Raw genomic sequence first — 9,374 nt, forward strand, 5'->3', positions numbered from 1 at the left:
CATATGGGCAAACAGAACAGATCAGCCAGACACTCAATATTTCTGATTGGTTTTTGAATTATCACCAGGACAAATGGGCATCTGGAAGTTGCCCCTGAACAGGGAGGAATGGTACTGTAAGGCTCCTACACTACAGCCCGAGTCAACTCTGTGAGACTCAAGCAAACTCCTGTCCTGCAGCCCTTGTAAGTATGCTGACCCAGTTACTACTAATCAAGGCCAGCTGACCCTCAGCCTCTGCCCTCTGATTGGTTCTGGAACTGAATTTAAGGAACTCCTCCAGCACCCAAGTCTTGCTTTGCAACACACTGGTCTTTAGCCTCTGAGCAGTTCCTGCCCCCATGCATCTCTGCCTTCCCTGGTTCCTGACCCTACCTTTGGCTTGCTCTGAGATTTTGGCTTCTAGACTCTCCCAGCAAATCTGTTTCCTGATTCCTGACCCTGGTTTGGCTTACTCATGGACTTTGCTCTGTGCATTTTGCTTTAAACTTGGTAACTAGGTTTTTGATTCCTGGCTCTGACCTTGGTTTGGCAACCTACTTGGTGTACTCTGACCCCTTACCTGTGGTTTCTGACCCTTGCCCTTGCAACCTCCATCTCTATGACCATCTCTACCTACTAGGCCAGCCTGCACCACAACAGAACTGATTCAATTAGTAGTTTAAATTTGAGTCCTAAAAAATATCAGAATTATTTTGTTCTGGGAGAGAATCCTGATACCTGTGTAGTGATCCTTGTGGGGGGCGGGGGGGGAGCAGGACTCATTTTGAAACAAGCTTCCACGCAAGATCCATGGACTGAACTTTGTGCATCTTGTTACTGCCAGTTGACAGGAAGGAAACTGACTTTTCCTCTGAAGGAATCTAGAGTCCAAGAAGTTAAGCATTATTTGGTGAGAAGCAGCATGAAAGAATGTGGGGTTAGTATTTCTGAATGTGGAATCTCTGAGTTTGTGTTGGAAATTTCTCAATGTGCATCATTCCAAGGGAAGCTTCTGAAACTGCATAAGCATTCATAAACTGGCATTTGCTATTTCCCCAACGATAAGAATTTGATTAACAAAGTTATTCTGAGACCTCTAGCTTGCAAAATACTCACACCAAGAAATGTCTTCCTCCTGTTTACTTATCTATAACTCCTTTGGGGAAAGCATATGGGGCTAGATGTTCCTGTGTGGTACAGCAGCCTTTTGTTCCTAAACCTATCATACCCGGTCCAACATGGTTACTCCTATGTAAAGAGATCTTCTGGTGGCTGAAAAATGGCAAAGGAGTTCTAATATCACTTCCTCTTTCTTCCATTGTCATGGCTAAAAAAAGGAGAAGTATCCAAAGGAAAGGAAAGGCGGTCAGGATATCACCAGGCTGTATTAATCTCTGGTTACTATCTGAGCACCACAGGGCTGTTAGCAGTTTCTATTTATTACTTTAGCAGTTCTGACTCAGAGCAAGGTGAGGCAGGCAGCAGTAGCGGGAAAGCTAGAGGATGTTAAGATGAACTTTAAATCACCTTGATGATTTTGCATGTGCACGCACACACCCCTCCCCTGAACATGACTGACTTGCCCAGTGGTCAGTTCACCTGCAGCCAGGATTACCCTTTATTGTGCAAGGACTCATGCCTCATTATGTCAGCTCCAGGCCTTTGAATTTATGCAGCTTCTCATATTAAATGTCGGAAGGTTTTACAGTAAAAAAGCAAGATTTTGATTAGCCAGTAGCCAAACTTAATTATTTTAAGAAGCTAAAGGTAATTCTGTTTCCAGTTGATGTCTAATAACATGATGACATGAAATTACCAATATTATTACACTCTTATCTCTTTATGGAATTCCTGAGCTTCTGGGGCTTAACTGAGCCCAAGAAGCAGGCATAAATGTGCACATAGATCTCACGGGTGCCATACACATCAAAGCCAAGACAAAATTTGGTACATAGACATTCAAACAAAATATTCAAACTTTGTTCTCCCAGCTGAGTCTCTCCCATTTATTCAGTATACTTTTACTGTCTCTGAGCTATACTTTGTGAAGTGATTTCCTGGGTTACCAAATCAAATATGGGTAGGTATGTTTGCCAGATTCCAGATATGGAATAAAGATGGTAATTATGACAATTCTAAATGATGTATCTTCTCAGTGCTTTGATTTCAATGAGTTAACCTTAAAATGAAAGGAAGGTTTAAAGATTAACAATTTGCTTAGATAAAGGAAAACGGAAAATATAATTAATCATTTGCCTGTCCCCCAACACTGGTTTACAAAACCATGGTGCAACTTTATTGAGCTCAAAATTGAAGGGTGACGAGGTTAATACATAGCTTTAGACCTCATGGTTTCATTAACAAACACATTACAGGCTGTAAAGCTGAACTGACAGTAATGCTAGGCCCAGACAAAGTAAATAATTACTGGCTTGGCAAATGAGGAAGCACTTGCAGAGTTTGTTTACATTTGGGTTTTGGAAAATTCATGTTGGCAACAAGTCAAATACAGTTTGACTAGTAATTGTGACAATTGCTCACAGATGCTGCTGGAAGAACAACAAAAGAATGGATTTATGGTTTTTTCTCCCCTGCATTTTTCCCCTTTGTTGCCTTTTTTTCCCTTTTTTTTTACCATTTTGGATCAATAATGAACTTGCAGCCACAAAGATAAGTGGGTTACGTGGCAGATGGGCCTTGAAATGTTTAAAAATCTCATGTTGCATTTTGTCTTTTGGCCATAGATTGGAAAAGACACAGCTGTGTTCAAGCTGCACTCATAAAATCTCTGCTCCTTGACTGTCTATGGGTCCCCACAATTCAGCATAGGCCTGCATGGGGTTTTCATGAGAAATGCATCAGTTCCGTGCTGGTGCACTGTTAATAAAACTTTATCAGATGCCAGGGCTACAGAATCGTGGCTAGGCTCCATTCCTTTTATACAATTCATTATTTGGCTGCATAAAACAACTTTGAACATACTGCCCAAGATTCCAGCAATGAGACAACCCACTAAACTGGAAAATAGTTCTGCACCATGTGGTATATTCAGACAAATCAAGAAATCTCAGCTCCTTTTCCAAGTTCTAAAGTTCATCCAGTCAATAAATAAGACTTGGTACACAGAATCCAGTAATTCTGAACACTTGGATTTGAATTTCTATTTCTTCTGTAGTAGATACAGAGAGCTAAAAAATAATGTCACAATCACCTTATGTTGACTTTTAGAGGTAATATCATTCTAGTTTTTGCATGCTAAATAATGGAATTACAGTCAATATAATAACCTGAGCCCAACAATATCATTACATCATTAAATTCTTCTCCATGACACCTCAGCACCAATATATAAAAGTCAAGTACTAAATGAATTGTTCTTTCAAAATGGATTTCTCTGACTTCAATATACCTGACAAAGAGGTTTCTTTTAAGAGAGACTAACACATACTTTAAAATCCTTTAGTGAAACTGTTTCCCATGGCTTAGTGAATTGAGGAACTACACAACTGAGGCCTGATTCACTGCATATTTCTATAGTACTACTCCAGGATAACACCACTGAAATTGAATATTTTATACCACAATTACACACAAATAACATAATGGAGAGTTAGGAAATAACGAGAAAATGCTGTACAGTTCAGGGCTCACTTACGTATCTTTGCTATTTTTAGGTTGTTTGTCTGTAAACCAAGGCTGTGTGTAGACTAAATGAGGGGCATGTGTGCATGACACTTTAAAGTGGGTTAAATGCTTTTGTACCGCTGTAATAGTGTTGGTGTTTGCACACGTCGGTGGCATATTGCGCAGTAATTCCAGCCGCTGTACCAAAGTCCGCAGCATAATGTGCCTTGAATGACTTGGGGAGCAGCAAAATAAGACACTTCCAAGGAGTTTTAGTTTGCTTCCCTACAGCCATGGAGCAAAGTGCCAGGCTCTGTGTAGCTCAGGGGCTCTGCAGCAAGCCCATGCAGGCAGCCTGGCAGCAGCCTGGGAAGGCAGGCTCTGCCCAAGAAAAAATAAAGTAGCGAGCCTAATCCCGCCCCTCCCAGAGCCTGCCTGCCCAAGCTGAGTAGGGGCTCAGTGCTTCCCTCCGTGGCTGTGGTGCCCCTGGGACCGCCCAAGCCAGGTGCCTGCAGGTGGGTGCTGCCTGGGTGAGGGAAGCACCAGCCTCCCCCTCCCCCACCCAGTCCAGGGACTGCTTCGCCTGCCGGCAGCTCACCATCCCTTCCCTGCCACCTGAGAGGCAGGTAAGTTCAGGTGTGTGCACAACACAGGGTTTAAAGGGCCCTAAATTGAAGCAGTATTTTAAAAAACCCACTGCTTCAATTTAGGGTCCCCATTTCATCTACACACACCCCATTAGAGCAGTTTAACCATGTCACAAGGACTATAATGTATTACTGGTCATTTATCTGCAACATGCAAATATGGAAAAGGTTATGGTTCTCCATACAACAGGACATTTTATAACCTTCTTTACTTATTTATAGTAATCTTAGTAAAACAAAATGAGGACTATCCTTTGGCTGCTGGAAATGATCTTAGAGACCTTTTGCACTTGCACACTGGATTATGAGTGATTGGCTACATTTGCCCAACTAGCCCAATGGCCTAAAGACCATAATGGGCAACATGCACTGCACTGGCAGTTACAGTTGTCAGTTAAGAGCCTATCAAGATAAAAAACACCTTCCACAAAACAAATTAGAGATGCACTGACAAACAGCTACATCTCTGCAACTCTAGGCTACACCTCAGCAATGACCAAGTGAGCACTGAAAACAGAACCCACTCTGGAACCAAGCTTCTGCTTCTCTCTTATTTTCTTCAGCTATCCCACTGCTCTCTCAGCAGGCAACTGCAGCCAAGTGTGCACAGAAAAGGGATGTGTAACAAGGAGCCAGGGCCTCCTGTTGCTTGAAGAGGACGCTGCAGCATGCTAAACTTGCTGGGTAGGATCAGCAGTTGAGCAAGGGCTGGCTACAGGGAAGCAAGCAGGCCACTATTAGTCAGAATGGGAGCTACTCGTTATCCTGGGTACCTGCTGGATGTGGTCAGCTGCTAGCAGATAAGCAGCTAAGGCACGGACACCTAGGCAGCCCAGAGGTAGAAACTGCCAGCAGCTGGGCTGATCTGCAGCAAGGAAAGGCAGGCTGGTCATTAGGTCCAAAATGGAAATCCCTTTTGAGGGCATGAGGGGCACATACCCCCAAACTTGTTTGTGGGGCAGGGGAGGATGTGGAGTTGGGGCTTCCTGCCCCACTGTCCTGCCACCAAGAGACTTGCACTGTCTGTGATGCTTTGGTGAAGTGCCCCCTACCTGCCCTGCCATAGTGGCATGCAGTTGTGCCCCTTCCTGCTGCTAGGGGGCACCTTGCCATGGTGGTGTGGCCAGCACAGGGCTCCAGGGAAGGGCAGAAGGGTGCAGAGCCCTGAGCGCACAGTGAGCAGCCTGTTTCTGTCCTCACCTATAACTTTCCCCCCGCCCATGGGCTCTGCTTGGCTCTGCTCCAGCTGTGCTGGAGAGGAGGTGGGAGGAGGGCATTTCTCCCGCCTTCCAATTTGGAAAAGGTAGTTACTCTGTCAGGAACCCAGAAGGCTGAAGCTGGTGTACTGTGTTAGGCCAAGGCTGGCACGGCTAAGGTCAGCGTCAGGCAGATTAGCCTGGGGTCAGGGACGTGAGCTGGTGCAGGCCAAGGCAGCCTACCCTCGGTCCAGGGATTTAGGGATTTGAGGTTGGTGCAGGCTGAGACTGGGAAAGACAAGGCCAGTGGGAGCAGCCCAACCTGGGGGGGGGCGAGTCAGGGTCCTAGAAGGCTGAGGGCTGAGAAGGGGCTACAGCCACCAGAAGGCTGGGGCCAGAGCAGGGTTAAGATGAGGGCCGAAGCCTGGGGAGGGATTCCTGCCCAGAGAACTGGCAGAGCCTGGCCAAAGCCAGGCTGATGGGAGTGTTACTGATGGGCCAGAGGGTCTGGTGGACAACTTGAAAGTAACATCTGTGAAGCATGGGTGTGGCTGTAGGGCATGAGGAGGCTGTTAAACACCAGAGGCACTGACAGGGGCAGAGGGGCCTCCACTTAGGGCTTGAAGGGCAGGACTGAAGTTGCTTCAATACAGGAAGTACCAGCTGGCCAAAAATAAGCTAGGGTTCACTCTGTGACCATGAAGCAGCCTCCCTTTTTACAATAAAAATACTCCTATCAAGGCTTGGCAGGAAAGAGGAAAGGGAGGGTACCCCAGGGGGCCAGAGTACAGTAGGAGTAGCGCAGCCAACACAGGGTATCATGGCCTCTCTTGGGATTCGGTCCTACTTCATGATGCCTTTGCAGAAGTGAATCCCTTACTGAGTGGATTTGGTTCCCTTGCATACAAAATGACTGTAGAGCTATTCTGTTTCCCTTTCCTTTATTAGATCAGGCTAATATAAAGCTAGTATAAAAATAAGTCTATAAACCCTTACTAATTTGTAATTTTGGGGCAGGATGTAGGCCCAAATTCAGTAAACTTATACCTTAAAGCAAATGAATAGTGCTGTTGAGATAAATGGGGCCATTCAGGTTGCTTATAATTAAGCAGCACCTTTCCTAAGCACTAAATTCATACACTGAAATGTTTTGAGAGAAGAGAAATTTAAGCTCTGAATTACTAAAGATAGAAGCAATCAAACTTGCAAATAAGAATTTAAATGATGTAAAGAAAAAAATTCTGAACAATAAATAGTGAGAAAATCATATTGTAGAAAGCACTTCCAGATTATGTATGAACAGTATGCAATGATGATTAATGTATATTCTAATCAATATGTGAATAGTTTAATGCTTTACATACAGTGGCTTTGATAGGCCTTAAGGGAACTTTATTCCACTCTGCTCAGAGGTTAGATACCTATTCTCCAACAACAGTAAAAGAGGTGATACAGCCCAATAATTATGAGGAATCAGATCTCTATACAGACCAGAATACCAAAATTCAAAGCGTCAAGAAGCTATGCAGCAATATGTAGATTATTTAAAAACAAGAAAGTTATTATCATAGTCTTGGGATGAACCTTAACGGTTTTATAAGTGGTTGCAACTTTTATGAGAGTTGGATTCCATTATCCATCCTAGTCTTCAGCGTTCGTGAATTTAAACATTTTGGGCCAGAGAGAAATGTTAATATTTTGTTCCTAAGATATGGAGAAATTCCTCGTTTTCTATGCAAAGCAATTTTACCTCAGATAAATGTAATTTCAGGGAAGCTGCATGCAGCTTATGTTCCTAGAGAAACTGACTTATTATCTACTGTGTATTGAAAAATAGCTGACACGGGCCCGTCTTTCAGCAACCCCATGCACAACACCATTGTTGACGACAATGGGAATTCTCTACATAGACTGATTTCAGGATCAGTGCCTTCCTCAGTGAATGACAACCTTACAAACTTTGTTTTTTCCCTTTTCCCGGAGCAGCAAAGTTGGCATAAAACAAACTTGTTAAGTCTGCTCTGTTCCCAAATCTGCATCTGCTATGAGCTGTCTTACCTTTGATTCTCTGTAACCACCTTCTTTGGTTGGAAGGGCATCTAAACAATTTGGCAGGAGTGATGTCAGCTTTCACAACCAATGTCAATGCCAGTTCATGGATTTGCTGCTGGCATACTCTCGGCAGACTGAAAACTGTTTGATCTCAGTTTTTAGCATCTGTTACCTCATGACTAAAATAGCTAATTTTTTCCCCCTAACTAAGGTAACCACAATTTTAGTTAATACAGAATTGGTTTGCTCTGCCCACCCCCACCGTGCATTTCAGCATTTTCTGAAATTACATTCTGCTGGGTTGGTTGTTGGTTTTTTTTCAAGTTAATCACTATGTGTTAAAACTTACTGTGTCATGACTTTTTTTTCCTTCTAGAAAAATCTGTCAAAGAAAGTGAAAATTAAAATATGGTGGAACAGCTTATAGTATGGGGCTTTATCACAACTAGATGGAAACTTATCAAAGTGTTTAATATGGTAATATACTACAGCACTTTGCATAGGGCCTGGTTCTGAGAGATGCTGAGCCTGCACTAATCAATGAAGCCAATGGAAGCTGCAGATGCTCAGCATCTATCAGTATCAGGTACAGGCAAAATAAATCTTCACAACAGGCTATGCATACAAATAAATGTATCTGATAGAAGTCCAAGATTCTCTTAACAACATGCAATATGCTCCACTAATCCTCTCCAGTGATAAATCCCAGTGAACAGAAATAAACATTTTGGAGAAATTTTGAATTTTTGATATGCATTATACTTCATTTCTAAATCAACAGAAATCTTTGAGTAGACATTGTGTTACATTTTATATTTTGAAGATCATTATTTAGGTTGCAGAGTCAAGCACTGAAAAACTGGGGTGGGGGAACAAAAATAAAGCTGCTTATGCAAACTTGTCGTCACTTTCACTAATGTAATCAACATTTTAATATTCCATATATTGAGGACATTTATTGCACAGGGATTGGCATATTAGTTAAAAGAAAATCTGTGCTCTAGGATGGTGGACACATTCCATAATACTACAGGCAAGAAGGGTTTAAATCTCTTTAAAATATCCAGGAAGGCTTACCATATCTTTTGTTATATAATGATCTTACCAATTCCATGCAAATTCACCAGAACACATGCTAAAACTGAGCAAAGTTGTTGTTTCTAGTAGTCATAAGAATGTATGTGGTAAGCGTTCTCTCATCTCCCAGTGTGAGGAAAGGTTGGCTTCCATACCAACCATACCTCAGGAGTATATGTGAAGCCTGGGGATTTGGTCACAGACCAACTTGGAGAACCAGGGTTGTCAAAGAGTATGTTTGGGGTGAGTATATTTACTTTGGACTTCCTCCTTTCACTAAAGCCTGATAAAAAGACAAAAATGAGGAGTGAACAGATATATATGCCGTAGGCAATAACTGTTACCATACCCTGAGGAATGATGGTTCATTTTTGCTGGAGAAACAGAAACATGTACCCACACAGACTGAGAAAAGCCACTGGGATTAAGAGAATACCAAGGTAACTGAAGGCCTACACAAAATAATACCTTCATGGATCCCAACTTTCAGAAACAGTTGGAAAGGAATCCCCTTTAGGGCTAGGGACAGACATTCAAAAAGCCTGAGCCTGAATTGATTCAATTTTTGCAGGTTAGTCAAACCTGCCTAGGTTAAACTGATTTGAAACAGCACAGACATTTCCCTCTGAAGAAATGCTGGCACAAGTCTGCAGTGGCTCAGGCTAGAAGCCAGGGGGTGCTACAGCAGCCCTCCCCTCCCTTCCCTTCCACAGTGCTAAGCTGAGGGGGGGAGTGGCCAGGTCCTGGCAGGACACCCTGATTAGGGAGGGGTGTAAACTTCAACTCTGCTAAACTG

Source organism: Gavialis gangeticus, unplaced genomic scaffold (assembly GCF_001723915.1).
Source record: "Gavialis gangeticus isolate Ggan-Ray unplaced genomic scaffold, GavGan_comp1, whole genome shotgun sequence".
In the NCBI taxonomy this organism is placed as follows: domain Eukaryota; kingdom Metazoa; phylum Chordata; order Crocodylia; family Gavialidae; genus Gavialis; species Gavialis gangeticus.